Consider the following 20,759-nt stretch of genomic DNA (forward strand, 5'->3'; position numbering starts at 1 on the left):
GGAGTAGACTTGATGGTCCGAGCAGCCTAATTCTGCTCCTGTAACTTATCAACGTTAATGACTTGATTGTGGAGATTTCTTTGACTATTTCTATGGATAGGTTTTTGGTTGTTCTCCATGGAGTAGTAAAGGCTGTAGGAAGTTCTGATTGAGAGATGCAAAGCTGTGAGGCACATGGATGAGCTCGTAGGAAACGTTTCCCTGAAGCTGAGGCAACTAAAGCCAGAGCATATTGTTTGTTGGAATCTGGAACATACAGCCCGTGGTGTTCATGGAGGCAGGTATTTGCAAAATGTGGAGTCATAGACTCATACTGTGTGGTAACAGGCCCTTTGACCCAACTTGCCCACACCGGCCAACAATATCCCAGCTACACTAGTCTCACCTGCCTGTGTTTGGATCTTAAACGTTGTCTTAGTACCTGCCTCAATTACTTCCTCTGGCAGCTCGTTCCATACACCCACTGCCCTTGTGTAAAAAAATTGCCCCTCAGGTTCCTATTAAATCTTTACTACCTCACCTTAAACCTATGTCTTCTGGTTCTCGATTCCCCTACTCCGGGAAAAAGATTATGTGCATCAACCCGATCTATTCATAGAGTGATACAGTGTGAAAACAGGCCCTTCGGCCCAACTCGCCCACACCGGCCAGCAATGTCCCAGCTACACTAGACCCACTTGCCTGTGCTTGGTCCATATCCCTCCAAACCTGTCCTATCTAACTGTCTAACTGTTTCTTAAACGATGGGATAGTTCCAGACTGTTCCATACACCCACCACACTTTGTGTGAAAAAGTTACCCCTCGGATTCCTATTAAACCTTTTCCTCTTCACCTTGAACCTATGTCCTTTGGTCCTCGATTCCCCTACTCTGGGCAAGAGACTCTGTGCATCTTCCCGATCTATTCCTCTCATGATTTTATACACCTCTATAAGATCACCCCTTATCCTCCTGTGCTCCAAGGAATAAAATCCTCACCTGCTCAACCTCTCCCTACGTCTACAATGCCTCTCCCTACGTCTACAATGTAGTCCAGTCCCATCACACAGATCGGGCTCCCCATCATTGACTCCATCTGCGCTTCACGCTGCCTCAGGAAAGCAGCCAAATAATCAAAGACTTGTCCCACCCCGGTCATTCCGCCTTCTCCCTGCTCCCGTCCGGCAGAAGATACGGAAACTTGAAAGCGCGCACCACCAGACTCAGGAACAGCCCCTTCCCCTCTGTTATCAGGCTTCTGAACGGTCCTTCCATAAGCTAGGGTACTGTCCGATTCACCTCTGCCCCATTGCGGACATTGGACTTTGTCTGTGGAACTGGTGGGCTACAATGCTGAGAACTATATTCTGCACTCTATCTTCCCCTTTGCTCTACCTATTGTATGGTTTGATTGTATTTATGTGGACTATTTGATTTGATTGGATAGCGTGCAAACCAAACCTTTTCACTGTATCTCGCTACAAATGGGAATAATAAAATGAATTCAATGATACTTTATTCAATGATACTTTATTGTCACAAGTTACAGTGAAATTCTTTGTTTTTGTGCACACTCTGGTACAACCATACAGAGACAGTACACAAATGTCGCCACGGTTTCTGGTGCTGACAGTCTCAAAAGGATCTCATAGAAACGTACAACATTCTTAAGGGGTTGGACAGGCTGGATGCAGGAAGATTGTTCCCGATGTTGGGGAAGTCCAGAACAAGGGGTCACAGTTTAAGGATAAGGGGGAAGTCTTTTAGGACCGAGATGAGAAAGTTTTTTTTCACACAGAGAGTGGTGAATCTGTGGAATTCTCTGCCACAGAAGGTAGTTGAGGCCAGTTCATTGGCTATATTTAAGAGGGAGTTAGATGTGGCCCTTGTGGCTAAAGGGATCAGGGGGTATGGAGAGAAGGCAGGTACAGGATACTGAGTTGGATGATCAGCCATGATCATATTGAATGGCGGTGCAGGCTCGAAGGGCCGAATGGCCAACTCCTGCACCTTGTTTCTTTGTTTCTAAAAGCTCTTCGTACTGTCTGACCTTCTCACGGCTGTGAAGCAGGGTTGTCACCTCACGTGACTGTGGGCAGCCCCGGGCCAGGGCACCACTCGGTTCTCAGCAGCTCCCCCCCACCCCGTCAGGTCCATTTTCATTGTCGGTGGCCCCTCGCTGGGTCCTTCTTCATTGTCGGTGCCCCCCCCTCTCCCCGCCAGGTCTCTGTTCATTCTTGGCGGCCCCTGCAAGGGTCTCTTTTCATGTGTAGGAAGGAACTGCAGATGCCGGATTATACCAAAGACAGGCACAAAATGCTGGAGTAATTCAGCACCTCTTTTTTTTTAATCAAAAATATTTATTCAAATATTGACATAATATATACAATACAATAAAACCAAAACAGAACCCACCACCAGAATACTATACAAACAAATATACCAATTGAAACTATTATACAATTATATTACAATCCCCATCCAGGATACATCCAATCCCCCGCGGTGCCCAGCGGTCCCGGAAATCCCCCAGGGTGCCCGTGGACAGGACGTGGTCCGTCTCCAACACTACCCGGGCGTGGACGTAACCCCGGAAAAGGGGCAGGCAGCCGGCACGGGCAGAGCCCTTTTCCGCCTGGCGCCGTGAGTCGCGGATGGCCAGTTTGGCCAGGCCCAGGAGCAACCCAACAAGGACATCTTCGGCCCCTACCCTCTCCCCTACGCACAGGACAGGCAGCACCTCTGGAGCAAAGGCATTCCCGGCAGCCTCTCCCGCATCCCCCCATCCCCTCTGCCCCCGGGTCCTTCTCAGTTGTCAACAGCCTCCTAGTCCAGACAGAAACATGTGGACGAACACTTGTGGAAGGCTACCGACCTACAATCAGTCTGAAGATAGGTCCCAAAGATGCTGCCTAACCCGCTAGGTAACTCCAGCACTTTGTGTGTCCTGTTATGTATGAACCAACATCTGCAGCTCTTTGCTTCTACATTTGTGCTGCCCCTCCAATCTTACAGGTTACTCTCCCTGCCCCAACCCAGCCCCAGCACGATCAGTCTGAAGATGGGTGCCAAAGATGCTGCCTGACCCGCTGAGTTACACCCGCGCCTTGTGTCACTTCTGTAACAGCATTATTTACCTAATGTAGGCATAGTGAAAATTGTAAGAGTGTAACTTGTGACATTATGCCTTAAATCTACTTACATATTTTAGGTCTGGCAACCGCTCTGAAATAAATTCCATTGCGGGAATAAAATGCATGTGTGGGACCCATCCATTACAAAATTACCCTGTGCTCTCATGCACACTAATAATTCAAGGTGGTCTGCACGTAGCATCTGTTTCACAATGGGAAAGTCAAGTGGCAGGGAGATTGTGAACAAGATATATGTGTTAGTTCCACCGATCCCAGTTGCCATTGTTAATTGCTTTGCTTTGCAATATCGTTTATTGTCCATTCCTCTTCAGAAATTAAAAGGAAGGGAAATCATTTATAATAGTCATTGGAAGGCCAGTTTGAAGCCACTTAGTTGGTGTGGGAAGGAGCTATTGATTTCACCAGTATTGGAAACAACCAACGATGTAATATTTATTCACAAAATGCTGGAGTAACTCAGCAGGTCAGGCAGCATCTCGGGAGAGAAGGAATGGGTGACGTTTCGGGTCGAGACCCTTCTTCTGACTCAGTCTGAAGAAGGGTCTCGACCCGAAACGTCACCCATTCCTTCTCTCCCGAGATGCTCCCTGACCCGCTGAGTTACTCCAGCATTTTAGGAATAAATACCTTCGATTTGTACCGGCATCTACAGTTATTTTCTTATACAACGATGTAATATTAATGTGCTTGTCACTATTTTTAGTTTAGTTTAGAGATAATGTGTGGAAACAGGCCCTTTGGCCCACTGAGTCCATGCCGACCAACAATCACCCATTCGTTCACACTGGGGACCATTTACAGAAGCCAATTAACCTACAAACGCGCACGTCCTTGGAGTGTGGGAGGGAACTGGAGCACACAGAGAAAACCCACGCAGTCACTGGGAGAACGTGCAAACTCCGCACAGATCGAACCTGGGCCTCTGGCGCTGTAAGGCAGCAACTCTACCACCGCGCCACTGTGCAGACCATTTAACAATGAGGAATAGAATATGCTTTGGATTTTCACTATCACACAAAGCAAAATATATGAAAGTAGCTGATAGTTAATAATTAAAATATGTTTTCCATATACTTATTTGGAAATATACCAACGTCATTCTAAAGTGGTGGAGCCTTACCAAAAAGATTGATTATTAAACGAGAGAATTTGGCAAATGCCCAACTCTTTTTTTCATTTCAATGCTTTTAAGGGTATATTAATCAATGTGTGTATATAAGAAGAATGAAAGGCTAACAATAAGCTTATGAATTAAAATCAATCTTTTGAATTAAAATCATAAGGTGAGCTTTCTTCAGAGGTTCACCAACTGCACTCAAGGTTTACTTGAATTTAAAATCTTGTCTTTAATCCGTTATAGAGTCACCAAAATAAAAACTTCAAGAAAAGAGTGAGCTCATTTTGAACTAATGCATGGATCAGCACTGTTTCGTGAGAGTTCAGACCTACTTGTGGCACTGTTGACATTTAAAACACTCGCCAAAATATATTTCCAAGTATTGGAATTGGTCATTGAGTCCCTGGACCATTCATTCAGATCTTGGCTGTTCTTTGACCTAACTCGTATAAATGCCCCTTTCCCACATCCTTAGTACCTTTGGCTAACAAACATCTGTCAATCTACGATTTAAAATTAGAAATTGGCGGAACATCAATTGCAACTGGTGGAAAGAGTTCCAGATTTCTACCACCCTCCTTGCAAGCCTTTCTTAACCTCACTCTTGCAAGGCCTGGCTTTAATTTTTGAACTTCGTTTCCATCCCACCTCCAGTAACAGTCTCCCAAACAACGATAACAATGTCTTTCAATCAAAGACAGTTTGTCAGCCCCCAATAATACCTCGAAGTCAAGCTGGAAAGGGTACAGAGAAGATTTACGAGGATGTTGCCAGGATTCGAGGATGGGAGCTATCGGGAGAGGTTGAGTGGGCTGGGACTCTATTCCTTGGAGCGCAGGAGGATGAGAGGTGATCTTATAGAGATGTATAAAATCATGAGAGGAATAGATCTGGTAGACGCACAGAGTCTCTTGCCCAGAGTAGGGGAATCGAGGACCAGAGGTTATAGGTTCAAGGTGAAGGGGAAAAGATTTAATATGAACCTGAGGGGTAACTTTTTCACACAAAGGGTGGTGGGTGTATGGAACAAGCTGCCAGAGGAGGTAGTTGAAGCTAGAACTATCCCAACGTTTAAGAAACAGTTAGACGGGTACATGGATAGGACAGGTTTGGAGGAATATGGGCCAAACGCGGGCAGGTGGGACTAGCGGAGCTGGGACGTTGGCCGGTGTGGGCAAGTTGGGCCGGAGGGCCTGTTTCCACACTGTATCACTCTATGACTGTCAAATGACCTATTAATATTCATACTTCCAGGGACCAGTTAGTGTCACCGGACATTGTGTTCTTGTGACGGATTTTTGACCCAAAGTGTGATCAAATCCTGCTACACCTGGTAAATATTTCCACATTTGATCCTTATAGTTTAAAGTATATTTCAAGTGCAAAGTGTAATTTAAACTCAATTGAGTTTTATTCTTTACCAATGCCGGCTGTTCCTGATTTACTTCTCATCTCCTTCTCTTCGGATAAAGATGGTTTTGATTTACACTATTAAAATACTTGTAAAATTTACTTTAATAAAAACTTTAGAAAACTGCCGGAGCTGCTGCCTCACAGGGCCAGAGCCCTGGGTTTAATTCTGAGCTCGGGTGCTGTCTGTGTGGAGCTTGCACATTCTCCCTGTTACAGCGTGGGTTTCCTCCCACATCCATGAGACGTGGGTTTTGCCAGCACCCTTCCAGCAGTGCAGTGATTTAGTGGGCAATGCCCTGTAAAAGCAGGAGCTCTGATGCTTGCTGGCCCTGTACAACAGACAATAGGTGCAGGAGTAGGCCATTCGGCCCTTCGAGCCAGCACCGCCATTCACTGGGATCATGGCTGCTCATTCACAGCATCCTGTTCCTGCCTTCTCCCCATATCCCTTGACTCCGCTATCTTTAAGAGCTCTATCTAACTCTCTCGAAAACATCCAGAGAATCGGCCTCCACTGCCTTTGAGGCAGAGAATTCAACAGATTCACAACTCTCTGGCTGAAAAAGCTTTTCCTCATCTGCGTTCTAAATGGTCTACCACTTATTCTTAAACTGTGGCCCCTGGTTCTGGACTCCCCCAACATTCAGAATATGTTTCCTGCCTCTAGTGTGTCCAATCCCATAATAATAATAATATATGTTTCAATAAGATCCCCTCTCATCCATCTAAATTCCAGTGAATACAAGCCCAGTCACTCCTTTCTTTCAACATATGACAGTCCCGCCATTCCAGGAATCAACCTAGTGAACCTACGCTGCATGCCCTCAATAGCAAGAATATCCTTCCTCAAATTTGGAGACCAAAACTGCACACAGTACTCCAGGTGCGGTCTCACTAGGGCCCTGTACAACCGCAGAAGGACCTCTTTGCTCCTATACTCAGAGACTCCTCGTGTTTTGAAGGCCAACATTCCATTAGCTTTCTTCACTGCCTGCTGTACCTGCATGCTGCCTTTCAGTGACTGATGTATAAGGGCACCCAGATGTCGTTGTACTTCCCCTTTTCCTAACTTAATACCATCCAGATAATAATCTGCCTTCCTGGGACAGAGCCGCTTGTACTTTTTTAGAAGGTTCTGCTCCCTCAACGTCTGCAGTGAGATGCTGCAGATGATCTACCAGTTGGTGGTGGCCAGTGCCATCTTCTTCGCTGCCGGGTGCTGGGGCAGCAGGGCGAAGGCTGTGTACGCCAACAGAATTAACAAACTCATCAGGAAGGCTGGCTCTGTCCTGGGGGCGGAGTTGGACTCACGGGAGGTGGTCTTGGAGGGGAGGATGCTCCTCAAACTGCAAAGCATCCTGGACAATACAGCTCACCCTCTCCATGACACACTGGTCAACCTGAGGAGCACCTTCAGCAACAGACTGGTCCCACCAAGATGCAGCACAGAACGCCACAGGAGATCCTTCTTCCCTGTGGCGATCAAACTGGGAACAGAAGATAGGAGTGATCCTGTTTATGTCAAGAGGTACAGAAGTGTGAAAACGCACACCTCCAGATTCAGGGACAGTTTCTTCCCAGCTGTAATCAGGCAACTGAACCATCCTACATAACAACTAGAGAGCGGTGCTGAACTACAATCTACCTCATTGGTGACCCTCAGACTATCTGTGATCGGGCTTTTCTGGCTTTACCCTGCACGAAACGTTATTCCCTGATCATGTATCTGTAATGGCTCGATTGTAATCAACTAATTATGTATTGTCTTTCCGCTGACTGGTTAGCAAAAAAAGCTTTTCACTGTACATCGTAACAATAAACTAAACTGAACTAAAAATAGACCATCAGCACCTCTGATCTGATCTCCACATTGAAGTTCGGTTCCACATGAGAGACAACTTTCACCCCATCCATCAGATGGCAGGAAGGAAGACAGATGCCAGGAACTGCAGATGCTGGTTTAAATCGATGACGGACACAAAATGCTGGAGTAACTCAGCGGGTCAGGCAGCATCTCTGCAGAGAAGGAATGGGTCATTCCTGTGTCATTTCCTAATGTAAAGTCCAAAAAAAGTCACACGTTTACACTGCGTCAATAGAGAAACCACCTGTTTCCATTTTATTCTTCATCAAATAGAAATAAATCATTTCCCAACACTTCTTTTCCCAATATATACGAGTTTTGTATTAATCCTGCACATGTTTTGAAAAGCGAATTTTAACTTCCACATTCCAAAGAACAGCATTAGACTTTAAACTTTAGAGATACAATAGACGAAAGACAATAGGTGCAGGAAGAGGCCATTTGGCCCTTCGAGCCAGCACCGCCATTCAATGTGATCATGGCTGATCATTCTCAATCAGTACCCCGTTCCTGCCTTCTCCCCACACCCCCTGACTCCGCTATCCTTAAGAGCTCTATCTAGCTCTCTCTTGAATGCATTCAGAGAATTGGCCTCCACTGCCTTCTGAGGCAGAGAATTCCACAGATTCACGACTCTCTGACTGAAAACGTTTTTTCTCATCTCAGTTCTAAATGGCCTACCCCTTATTCTTAAACTGTGGCCCCTGGTTCTGGACTCCCCCAACATTGGGAACATGTTTCCTGCCTCTAACGTGTCCAACCCCTTAATAATCTTATATGTTTCGATAAGATCTCCTCTCATCCTTCTAAAATACAGGGCGATACAGCGCAGATACAGGCCCTTCAGCCCACAGAGTCCGCGACGACCAGCTATCACCCCATACAATAATCTACACATGTGAAGGATATGGTGGCGCAGCAGTAGAGCTGCTACCTTATAGCGTCAGAGTCCAGAGTTCAATCCTGACCACGGGTGCTGATTGTGCAGAGTTTGCACGTTCTCCCCGTGACCGCATGGGTTTTCTCCGGGTGCTCCGGTTTCCTCCCACACTCCAAGGACGTGCAGGTTTGTAGGTTAATTGGCTTCGGTAAAATTGTAAATTGTCCCTAGTGTGTAGGATAGTGTTAGTGTATGAGGATTGCTGGTCAGTGCGGACTCGGTGGGCCGAATGGCCTGTTTCTGCGCTGTAGATCTAAACTCTAAACATTCATAACACCTAAGCTATCCAAGCAAATGAATTTTATTGTTCCGTTATGGTACACATCTTGTCTCTTGACTCCCTGGTCTCTGATATCAGCGGAAGGCTAAAGGGGATGCGTCACACGAAGACGGTTGTACCAGAGCCAATTTTATCCCCAATTTAATTTAAAAAAATCTTGGAACAAAGCTAAGGATTATTAACTGGTCTTGCGCCAGTGATTATTATTGAAGCCATATCCACTTCAACTCAGTGAGAGCTGGGAGCTGCAGGGAGGTCACTGAACTATCTCCTGATGCTCGAAGATAGGCACAAGATGCTGGAGTAACTCAGCGGGACAGGCAACATCTCTGAAGAGAAGGAATGGGTGATGTTTCGGGTCGAGACCCTCCGTGATTTCGGGTCACGTCTCCCTCCAGAATCTGGGCATCAAATCACAAAACAGACTCAACGGTTTAGGACAGTGCTGGGACTTTAAAGTAGAACCGGGAAAGACATTCGGAGATCACAATGAACTGCAGATGATGGAATCTCGTGTAGAACACCAAGTGCCAGAGGAACTCGTTGGGTCAGGCAGCGTCTCTGCAGGGATTACTGACAATGAAACGTCACCTATCCATGTTCTCCAGAGACGCTGCCTGACCCGCTGAGTTACTCCAGCACTCTGTGAAACGTCACCTATCCATGTTCTCCAGAGATGCTGCCTGACCCGCTGAGTTACTCCAGCACTCTGTGAAACGTCACCTATCCATGTTCTCCAGAGATGCTGCCTGACCCACTGAGTTACTCCAGCACTTTGCGTTCTTGGGAAAAATATTTTCTTTGCCAAAATGGAAATCCCCATCGACATTGTTGAAGCTGGCAGAGTCGCTGCCTCACAGCGCCAGGCACCCGGGTTCGATCTTGACTCCGGATGCTGTCTCTGTGGAGTTTGCACGTTCTCCCTGTGACCGCGTGGGTGCTCCAGTTTCCTCCCACATCCGGAAGACGTGCGGGTTCGTAGGTTAATTGGCCCTGTGTAAAATCCCACCCCTTGTGCTGGGAGTGGATGAGAAAGTGGGATAACATAGAACTAGTGGGAAGTGGTGATTGAGGGTCGGCGTGGACTCAGTGGGCCGAAGAACCATGCTGTGTCTCTAAATGAAACTAAACTCAGCAGATCGGGCAACATCTATGAAGAAGGTTTGCGACCCGAAACATCATCTATCCATGATCCTCCAGAGATGGGCAGGAAGGAACCGCAGATGCTGGTTTAAATCAAAGATGCTGCCTGACCCGCTGAGTTACTCTAGAACTTTGTGACCCTGGAAAAATATATCTTTGCCAAAATATATCACTCTAATCCACACTGCTAAAGCAAGTTATCCGATCTGTATCTGTGAGAACACGCTGTACACAAACTAACTGCGACATTTTCTGAATCAAGATTTAAAACATTACTTTTACCCCAAAGGTATTTCAGAACAATTAAAGACACAATACAAACCGTCTAGTTTATTCAACTTCAATCATTGTCAAATGTTGTGAATGGTTGAATGATAATTTGGATAACGGGCGGTGGCGCAGCGGTAGAGTTGCTGCCTTACAGCACCTACGGCGCCAGACACCCGGGTTCGATCCTGACTACGGGTGCTGTCTGTACGGAGTTTGCACATTCTCATCGTGACTCCGTGGGTTTTCTCCGAGTGCTTTCCAAGAAAGGAGCGAGAGAGAAAACGGGGAATTACAGACCAGTTCGCCTGACATCGGTGGTGGGGAAGATGCTGGAGTCAATTATTAAAGAGGTAATAACGGTGCATTTGGATAGCAGTAAAAGGATAAGTCCAAGTCAGCATGGATTTATGAAAGGGAAATCATGCTTGACTAATCTTCTGGAATTTTTTGAGGATGTGACAAGTAAAATGGATGAAGGGGAGCCAGTGGATGTAGTGCATCTAGACTTTCAGAAAGCCTTTGATAAGGTCCCGCACGGGAGATTGGTGAGCAAAATTAGAGCACATGGTATTGGGGGTAGGGTGTTGACATGGATAGAGAATTGGTTGGCAGACAGGAAGCAAAGAGTAGGGGTAAACGGGTCCTTTTCAGAATGGCAGGCAGTGGCGAGTGGAGTGCTGCAAGGCTCGGTGTTGGGGCCACAACTATTCATCATATATATTAATGATTTGGATGAAGGAATTAGAAGTAACACTAGCAAGTTTACAGATGACACAGAGCAGGGTGGCAGTGTGAACTGCGAAGAGGATGTTAGGAGGTTGCAGGGTGACCTGGACAGGTTGAGTGAGTGGGCAGATGCGTGGCAGATGCAGTATAATATAGATAAATGTGAGGTTATCCACTTTGGCGGCAAAAACAAGGAGGCAGATTATTATCTCAATGGTGTCAGGTTAGGTAAGGGGGAAGTGCAGCGAGACCTGGGTGTCCTTGTACACCAGTCACTGAAAGTTGGCGTGCAGGTACAGCAGGCAGTGAAGAAAGCTAATGGCATGTTGGCCTTCATAATGAGAGGATTTCAGTATAGGAGTAAAGAGGTTCTTCTGCAGTTGTATAGGGCCCTGGTAAGACCACATCTGGAATATTGTGTACAGTTTTGGTCTAATTTGAGGAAGGACATCCTTGTAATTGAGGCAGTGCAGCGTCGGTTCACGAGATTGATCCCTGGGATGGCGGGACTGTCATATGAGGAAAGATTGAAAAGACTAGGCTTGTATTCACTGGAGTTTAGAAGGATGAGAGGGGATCTTATAGAGACTGGACAAGCTAAATGCAGTAAAAATGTTCCCAAATGTTGGGCGAGTCCAGAACCAGGGGCCACAGTCTTAGAATGAAGGGGAGGCCATTTAAAACTGAGGTGAGAAGGAGCTTTTTCACCCAGAGAGTTGTGAATTTGTGGAATTCTTTGCCACAGAGGGCAGTGGAGGCCAAATCACTGGATGGATTTAAGAGAGAGTTAGATAGAGCTCTCGGGGCTAGTGGAATCAAGGGATATGGGGAGAAGGCAGGCACGGGTTACTGATTGTGGATGATCAGCCATGATCACAATGAATGGCGGTGCTGGCTCGAAGGCCCAAATGGCCTCCTCCTGCACCTATTTTCTATGTTTCTACGCTCCAATTTCCTCCCACATTCCAAAGAAGTGCAGGGTTGTAGGTTAATTGGCTTCAGTAAATTTTAAATTGTGTCTAGTAAGTGTAGGATAGAACAAGTGTATGGAGTAATCACTGATCAGACTCGGTGGTCTGAAAGGCCTCTTTCCACACTGTATCTCTAAAGTCTAAAGTCTAAAGAGAAATGGGGGCTGGACAAAGCCTGGCAAGTGATAGGTGGATAGACTGAGAAAAGAAGGAATGAGTGACGTTTCAGGTCGAGACCCTTCCTCAGTCTGAAGAAGGGTCTCGACCCGAAACGTCACCCATTCCTTCTCTTCAGAGATGCTGCCTGTCCCGCTGAGTTACTCCGGCATTTTGTGCCTGCGTTCGGTTTAAACCAGCGTCGCAAGTTCCTTCCTACACAAGTGATAGGTGGATACAGGCGAGGGGGGAGGGGCATGATGGGCAGATGGAGCCAGGAGGGGGAGGGGAGGGGTGGAGTCGGGAGTCGGAGGCTGGTGAGTGATAGGTGGAGACAGATAGGGAGAGGTACTTAAGGAGAGGTGAGGGGGGAGGGGTATGATGGGCAGGTGGAGGCATGAGGGGTGAAGTAGAGACAGAGGCTGAGCGGTGATGTGGTGTACCAAGAGTCCACAGATGCTGCCATCCGATAGGGGAGGTGATAAGAGGAACCAGATGAGGGAGGTACGATAGGCAGAAGGAACGGGTTGGGGGAGGGTGGCCAACCATCGATCACTCGCTCATAAGTTCATCAGATCTAGGAGCAGAATGCTGTCACTCAGCCCATCGCGTCTGCTCCACCATTCTAACTCCATTCTCCTGCCTTCTCCCCATGACCCCTGACACCCGTACTAATCAAGAATCTGTCAATCTCCGCCTTAAAAATACCCACTGACTTGGTCTCCACAGCCGTCTGTGGCAATGAATTCCACAGATTCACCACCCTCTGACTAAAGACATTCCTATTCATCGCCTTTTGTAAAGGTACGTCCTTTTATTCTGAGGCCGTGCCCTCTGGTCCTAGACTCTCCCACTGGTGGAAACATCCTCTCCAAATTCACTCTATCCACTCTCTACACACAAGGATCAACTGACAGAGGGTCAACTGACCTACAGACCCGCATGTCTTTGGGATGTGGGAGGAAACCGGAGCACCTGGAGAAAACCCACGCAGTCACAGGGAGAACGTGCAAACTCCACACACAGACAACACCCGAGGTCAGGATCGAGACCGGGCCGCTGGCACTGTGAGGCAGCAGCTCTACCTGCTGCACCACTGTGCCACCCCTGAACATCTGACCAGTTATATGAACATTACTAATGTATTCTAACTTCAAGTAGCCCTCTCTCTCCATCCCCTCTCCCTTCCCAGTTCTCCCACCAGTCGTACTGTCTCTGACCACATTTTATCTCCGTCCCCTGACATCAGTCTGAAGAAGGGCCTCGACCCGAAACGTCACCCATTCCTTCTCTCCAGAGATGCTGCCTGTCCCGCTGAGTTACTCCAGCACTTTGTGTCTGTCTTCGATACAAATCAGCATCTGCCGGTCTTTCCTACACAGTGTATTTTAGCAACTTGCTTCAACAATAGCTAAATGGCTCCAAACATCACAAAACACGTTTACCATTAGCAGCAATAAAGCCCCAACCTCCGGGGTTTAAGGCTTGGTCAGGTGGTTCTGTTCATGTTTAGCTCACAGTAAAATAACAGTAATAAATAAAGCTGCTCTGACCATCTGAACTGGCTCTGTCACCAAACCTTCCTACCAAAACAAACAGCTTTAAAAATCATTGCTAGCTTCATTTTCCCACATTCACTTTCTTTTTCTTTCTTTGCTTTCCGACTTTTATCTCAAATCAAATGTTCTCAACAATTATCTCACTCTTTTTTCTGCTAGGTTTATGCAGTATAAAAACCTGCAAATGTCCAAAGACCGCACCCATTTATGGGTCCTCTTAAAAACCCTTGGCTGGGACTTCTGGACATTGTTATGAGAACGTTGTACTATTGATTATATAATATAAGAAAATAACTGCAGATGCTGGGTCAAATCGAAGGTATTTATTCACAAAATGCTGGAGTAACTCAGCAGGTCAGGCAGCATCTCAGGAGAGAAGGAATGGGTGACATTTCGGGTCGAGACCCTTCTTCAGACTATTGTACTATTGATTGATTGAATTGATTGAAAGGCACAGCATGGAAACAGGCCCTTCGGCCCACCGAGTCCACGCAACCATCGATCACCATGCACCCTAGTTCCATGTTGTCCCACTTTCTCATCCACTCACGACACACTAGGGGGCCATTTACAGAGGGCCCATTAACCCACAAACCAGCACGTCTTTGAGATGTGGGAGGGAAACCGGAAAGCCCGGAGGAAACCCACGCGGTTACAGGGAGAACGTGCAAACTCCACACAGACAGCACCCGAGGTCAGGATGGAACGCGAGCCTCTAGCGCTGTGAGGCAGCGGCTCTACCCGCTGCACCACTGTGTTGCCCTTGTATGTTGTGTTTAAAATCCTTCAGAGTGATGGTTGAACAAATTTAACTTTCAATATTAAGAGACACAGTAAACTATCAATGGCTTAGAGCAGTTTATACCGTTGCTGCACCGCGCCAGAGAGCCGGGTTCGATCCTGACCTCGGGTGCTGTCCGTGTGGAGTTTGCACGTTCTCCCCGTGACCGCATGGGTTTCCTCCAGGTGAGTGTTTTAAAACTAAACTTCACCAAGGCAGCAACGGGCACCATGGCAACAGGAACCATGGCAACGGGAACCATGGCAACAGGAACCATGGCAACAGAAACCATGGCAACAGGAACCATGGCACAGGAACCATGGCAACAGGCATCATGGCACTGGGTAGGTGAACACAACTCTCACCCCCTGCGTTACCTTCAGTAGAAGTTACTGAGTGTGTACGCATGAAGTTGCTGTGTGTGTGTGTGTGTGAGAGAGAGAGAGAGAGAGAGAGAGAGAGAGAGAGAGAGAGAGAGAGAGAGAGAGAGAGAGAGGTGTGTGACTGTGAGAGGTGTGTGACTGAGAGGTGTGTGTGACTGTGAGAGGTGTGTGTGTGTGAGAGGGGTGTGCACGTGTGTGAGAGGGGTGTGTGCGCGTGTGTGAGAGGGGTGTGTGCGCGTGTGTGAGAGGGGTGTGTGCGCGTGTGTGAGAGGGGTGTGTGCGCGTGTGTGAGAGGGGTGTGTGCGCGTGTGTGAGAGGGGTGTGAGGGAGATGTAGCAAGCCCACTGTGCCACAGTGTGGGGGTGCCACCTGTGCAGCCCGGACCCTCCGCTGTGAGCAGCAGACACAGCAGTCATTGCAGGGTAGGCTGGCAGCCGCCCGACTACATCCAGGCTGATCTCCCCCCGCCCCACTCCCCACCTCCGCTCACACCCCACCCCGACATTACCCCTCCCCCCCCAACCCAGATGTACCCAGGGCTCCCAGTGGCATCTGTGCATGCGCACATGTGTGCGTGTGTGTTTTTTCTTTAACAAGGGGCACTTATGACACATTTATGACTCTTATCGAAACGTATAAGATTATTAAGGGGTTGGACACGTTAGAGGCAGGAAACATGTTCCCAATGTTGGGGGAGTCCAGAACAAGGGGCCACAGTTTAAGAATAAGGGGTAGGCCATTTAGAACGGAGATGAGGAAAAACTTTTCAGTCAGAGAGTTGTGAATCTGTGGAATTCTCTGCCGCAGAAGGCAATGGAGGCCAATTCTCTGAATGCATTCAAGAGAGAGCTAGATAGAGCTCTTACGGGTAGCGGAGTCAGGGGGTATGGGGAGAAGGCAGGAACGGGGTACTGATTGAGAATGATCAGCCATGATCACATTGAATGGCGGTGCTGGCTCGAAGGGCCGAATGGCCTCCTCCTGCACCTATTGTCTATTGTTCCCAGTTTACTAAATACCGCATTGATGAGAACTGCTGCTCATGCAGTTTGCAAACATCGACCGTCGGATGATGTATCCACGACACTCCACTCCCCGCGGTGACCAGCGTTCACGGAAGGTCTCCACAGTCCCCGTGGACACCGCCTGCTCCCTCTCCAGGGACACGCGGGCATGGGCGGAGGCCCAGAAGAGGGGCAGGCGGCCGACCCGGGCAGAGCCCACGCCTGCCCGCTGCCTGAACCCGCGAATGGCCATCTTGGGACCCCACCCCCCTCCCAACCCGCCCCCCTACTGACCGACCCCTCCTCCGTGCTGGGTGATCAAAGATCACGAACAGCTGGAATGCAGCTAAAACTGCAGCAGCACGTGTGTGTGTGTGTGTGTGTGTGTGTGTGTGTGTGTGCATGCGTGCGTGCGTGTGTTTGTATGTGTGTGTGTTTGTGTGCATATGTGGGCATGCATGTTTGTGACTGAGTGTGTGCATGGGCGTGCATGTGTGTGTGTGTGCGTGCATGCATGTGTTTGTGTGTTCGCGCCCATATGTGTGTTCGTGTGCATGCATGTGTGTGAATGTATGTGAGTGACTGTATGTGCATGTGTGTGTGTGTGCGTGTTGGCTTGTGTGTGCATGCGTGTGTGTTTGTGCATGTGTGTGAGAGTGTGTATGTGCGTGTTTGACCACATGCATGTGTGTGTGCACGTGCATGTGTAAGTGTGTGCATGTTTGTGTGAGTGTGCATGTATGTGAGCGCGTGTGAGTGTGTGTGAGTGTGTGTGTGCATGTGAGTGTATGTGTGAGAGTGTTTGTGTGTGTGTGCTTGTGTGTGGGTGTGAGTGTGTGTAAGTGTGCCCCGTGTGTGTATGAGTGTGTTAGCCTGTATATGTGTGTGTGTGTGCTTGTGTGTGTGTGTGTGTGTGTGTGTGTGTGTGTGTGTGTGTGTGTGTGTGTGTGTGTGTGTGTGTGTGCGTGCAACTGTGTGCACATGCATGTGTGGGTTGCGTGCATGTGAGTGTGCATGTGTGAGAGTATGTGTGTGTGTGTGAGTGTGTGTGTGAGAGTGTTTATGTGTATGTGTGTGTGAGTATGTGTGAGACTGTGTGTGTACGTGTGCGCGAGTGTGTGTGTGCGTGCGCATGTGTGTGTGAATGTATGTGTGAGAGTGTGTTTCTGTGTATGTGTGTGCTTGCAAGTGTATGTGTGTGTTTATGCAAGTGTGTGTGTTTATGCAAGTGTGTGTGTGTGCAAGTGTGTGTGCGTGCAAGTGTGTGTGCGTGCATGTGTGTATGTGCGTGCATGTGTATGTGAGTGTATGTGTGAGAGTGTGTTTGTGTGTATGTGTGTGCTTGCATGTGTATGTGTGTGTTTATTCGAGTGTGTGTGTGCGTGCAAGTGTGTGTGCGTGCATGTGTGTGTGTGCGTGCATGTGTGTGTGTGCGTGCATGTGTGTGTGAGTGTGTGTGTGAGTGTGTGCGTGCATGTGTGTGTGAGTGTGTGTGTGAGTGTGTAGCCCAATAACTAGCTAATACTGTCTGAGCCAGCTATGGGAGAGGGGAAGGGGGCAGGGTGGATGGTAATTTTATTTTGAATGTTTTTATAAGACCGCTGCAGAATATTAATAAAACCGGGAAACAGCTTGTTGCAAAACATTGGAAAAATGTGCTCACCTCCAGCTTCCAGGAATGTTGACCTTTCCCTGCCATTGGCACCGAGTTTCTGGTTCGGAAGCACTGTTAGTGTGGAGTGCTGTTGTACTACACTGCACTCGTCTATGGTCATCAGGTTATAAGTGATAGGAGCAGAATTAGGCCATTCGGCCCATCGAGTCTGCCCGCCATTCAATCATGGCTGATCTATCTCTCTCTCCTAACTTCATTCTCCTGCCTTCGACCCATAACCCCTGACACCCAGACTAATCAAATCAAGATGTGAGGAAGGTTAGTTTAGTTTAGTTTAGTTTAGTTTAGTTTGGTTTAGTTTGGTTTAGTTTGGTTTAGTTTAGTTTAGAGATACAGCATGGAAACAGGCCCTTTGGCCGACTGAGTCCAAGCCCACCATCAATCACCCGTTCACACTAGTTCTATGTTATCCCACTTTCTCATCCACTCCCTACTCACTAGGGGGCAATTTACAGAGGGCCAATTAACCTACAAACCCGCACATCTTTGGGATGTGGGAGGAAACCGGAGCACCCGGAGGAAACCCACGTGGTCACAGGGAGAACGTACAAACTCCATACAGAGAGCACCCGTGGTCAGGATCTCTGGGTCTCTGGAGCTGTGAGGCAGCAACTCTACCGCTGCGCCACCGTGCCACACAGCACATCTTGGTAGTGTGTGCCTTTAGACAAGGTCAGGTCTTAATAATAAGACTGAAGGGTAATAAGTCTGAAGAAGGGTTACAACCCGAAAGGTCACCTATCCTTTTTCGCCAGAGATGCTGCCTGACTCGGTGAGTTACTCCAGCACTTTGTGTCTGTCTTTACTAATAAGATTTTTGAGAGGCAGAATGTTCATTCCCGGAATGGCGGGACTGTCATATGTTGAAAGACTGGAGCGACTAGGCTTGTATACACTGGAATTTAGAAGAATGAGAGGAGATCTTATCGAAACGTATAAGATTATTAAGGGGTTGGACAGGTTAGAGGCAGGAAACAAGTTCCCAATGTTGGGGGAGTCCAGAACAAAGGGCCACAGTTTAAGAATAAGGGGTAGGCCATTTGGAACTGAGATGAGGAAAAACTTTTTCAGTCAGAGAGTTGTCAATCTGTGGAATTCTCTGCCTCAGAAGGTAGTGGAGGCCAATTCTTTGAATGTATTCAAGAGAGAGCTAGATAGAGCTCTTAAGGATAGCGGAGTCAGGGGGTATGGGGAGAAGGCAGGAACGGGATACTGATTGAGAATGATCAGCCATGATCACATTGGCTCGAAGGGCCGAATGGCCTAATGGCCTCCTCCTGCACTTATTGTCTATTGACTGCAGATGGCGAAACCATGGAATCTGGAGGAGGTCATGCAGCAGGGAATAGCAACATAGCATCAGAGGGGACAAAGCTGTTCCTGAGTCTGGTGTTGGGCACTATCAAACTTCTGTACCCTCTGCCGGGTGGAAGCGGGGAGAAGAAGGAATGACCGGGCTGGGATAAATCTTTGATCATGTTGAAGATAGACACAAAGTGCCGGAGTGACTCAGTGGGTCAGGCAGCATCTCTGGAGAGAAGGGATGGGTGACGTTTCGGGTCGGGACACTTCTTCAGACTGAAAGTTAGTTGGGATTCTGTTGAAAGTTGCTTCTGTTGAGGATGCTTTTCCGAGGCAGCGTGAAGTGTAGATTGTTTTAAAAGATTTTTTAGATTTAGAAATACAGCGCAGAAACAGGCCCTTCGGCCCACCGGGTCCGTGCCGCCCAGCGATCCCCGCACGTTAACACTATCCTACGCACACTAGGGACAATTTTTACATTTGACCAGCCAATTAACCTACATATCTGTACGTCTTTGGAGTGTGGGAGGAAACCGAAGATCTCGGAGAAAACCCAAGCAGGTCACGGGGAGAACGTACAAACTCCATACAGACGGCGCCCGTAGTCAGGATCGAACCTGAGTCTCCGGCGCTGCATTCGCTGTAAAGCAGCAACTCTACCGCTGTGCCACCGTGCCGCTCCGTGTGTAGACGGTCAATGGTGGGGGTCTGGTCTGTGTGATTAGTTTGGTTTAGCGATACAGCGCGGAAACAGGCCCTTTCTGCCCACCGGGTCCGCGCCGACCAGCGATCCCCGCACATTAACACCATCCTACACCCACTAGGGACATTAAAAATACATACCTGTACGTCTTTGGAGTGTGGGAGGAAAGCGAAGATCTCGGAGAAAACCCACGCAGGTCACGGGGAGAACGTACAAACTCCGTACAGACGGCGCCCGTAGTCGGGATCGAGCCCGGGTCTCTGGCGCTGCATTCGCTGTCAGGCAGCAACTCTACCGCTGCGCCACCGTGCTCGTGATGGATAGGTTAGGACGTTATCTCTCTTCATTCTGCTGTTAGTCTAAGTGGAGCGTTCATTCTTTAGCCCGTGCAGGTTGCAGCAATAAACATCGGCAAAATGCAAGCTCCCGCAAGCACGTTTGGCGGGCAGAGAATCCAAATCGTCGAGGGGCAACAACTACTGAAGGTGCTAAAAGGCAGCAACGTCTTCCACCTGCGCGCTGAGTTCAAACATAAAATACGCAAACCAGCTCCTTTGTATTTTGTGGCATCAAACAAATCCCAATAGGTTTACAAATGGACGGATCAACCCACACAACATAGCCCATTGCAGGAGAAAAGGAATAGGGTTTGACTGCTGAAGTCTGAAGAAGGGTCTCCAATTCCTTTTCTCCAGGGATGACGCCTGACCCGCTGAGTTGCTCCAGCTTTTTGTGCCCATCTTCGGTTTAAGCCAGCATCTGCAGTTCCTTCCTATACTTAGACCGTTACAGCACAGGAACAGGCCCTTCAGCCCACAGTGTCTGTGCTGCCGTTAAACTAATCTCAATCAATAGTCATTTATTTGTCACATACACATAAATGTGCAGTGAAATGAAAAATTACCCGCAGTTCAACAATAAGAGCAATAAGAATAATCAATAAAAATGCAATGACACATACAATCATAAACTTGCCTGCAAATGATCCATTCGCCTCAATTCCCTGCATACCCATGTGCCTCTCTGAACGCCACTATTGTAACTGCCTCCAGCATTACCTGGTGGGTTCCAGACACACACCACCCTCTGTGTAAAAAAACTTGCCCCCACTTTAAATTTCTGCCCTCTCTCCCCAAAGCTGTGGCCTCTAGGATTTGACATTTCCACCCGAGGGAAAAAAGGTTTTGACTGTCTACCCTGTCTACGCCTCCCAGTCTGGATCTGCGAGTGGGAACCTGGAATAGGAACCAGTCCCCATTATTTTCATTAAGGAGTGGCACGGTGGCGCGGCGGTAGAGTTGCCGCCTCACAGCGCCAGAGGCCCAGGTTCGATCCTGA

This window comes from Rhinoraja longicauda, chromosome 11 (genome assembly GCF_053455715.1).
Source record: "Rhinoraja longicauda isolate Sanriku21f chromosome 11, sRhiLon1.1, whole genome shotgun sequence".
NCBI lineage: Eukaryota > Metazoa > Chordata > Chondrichthyes > Rajiformes > Arhynchobatidae > Rhinoraja > Rhinoraja longicauda.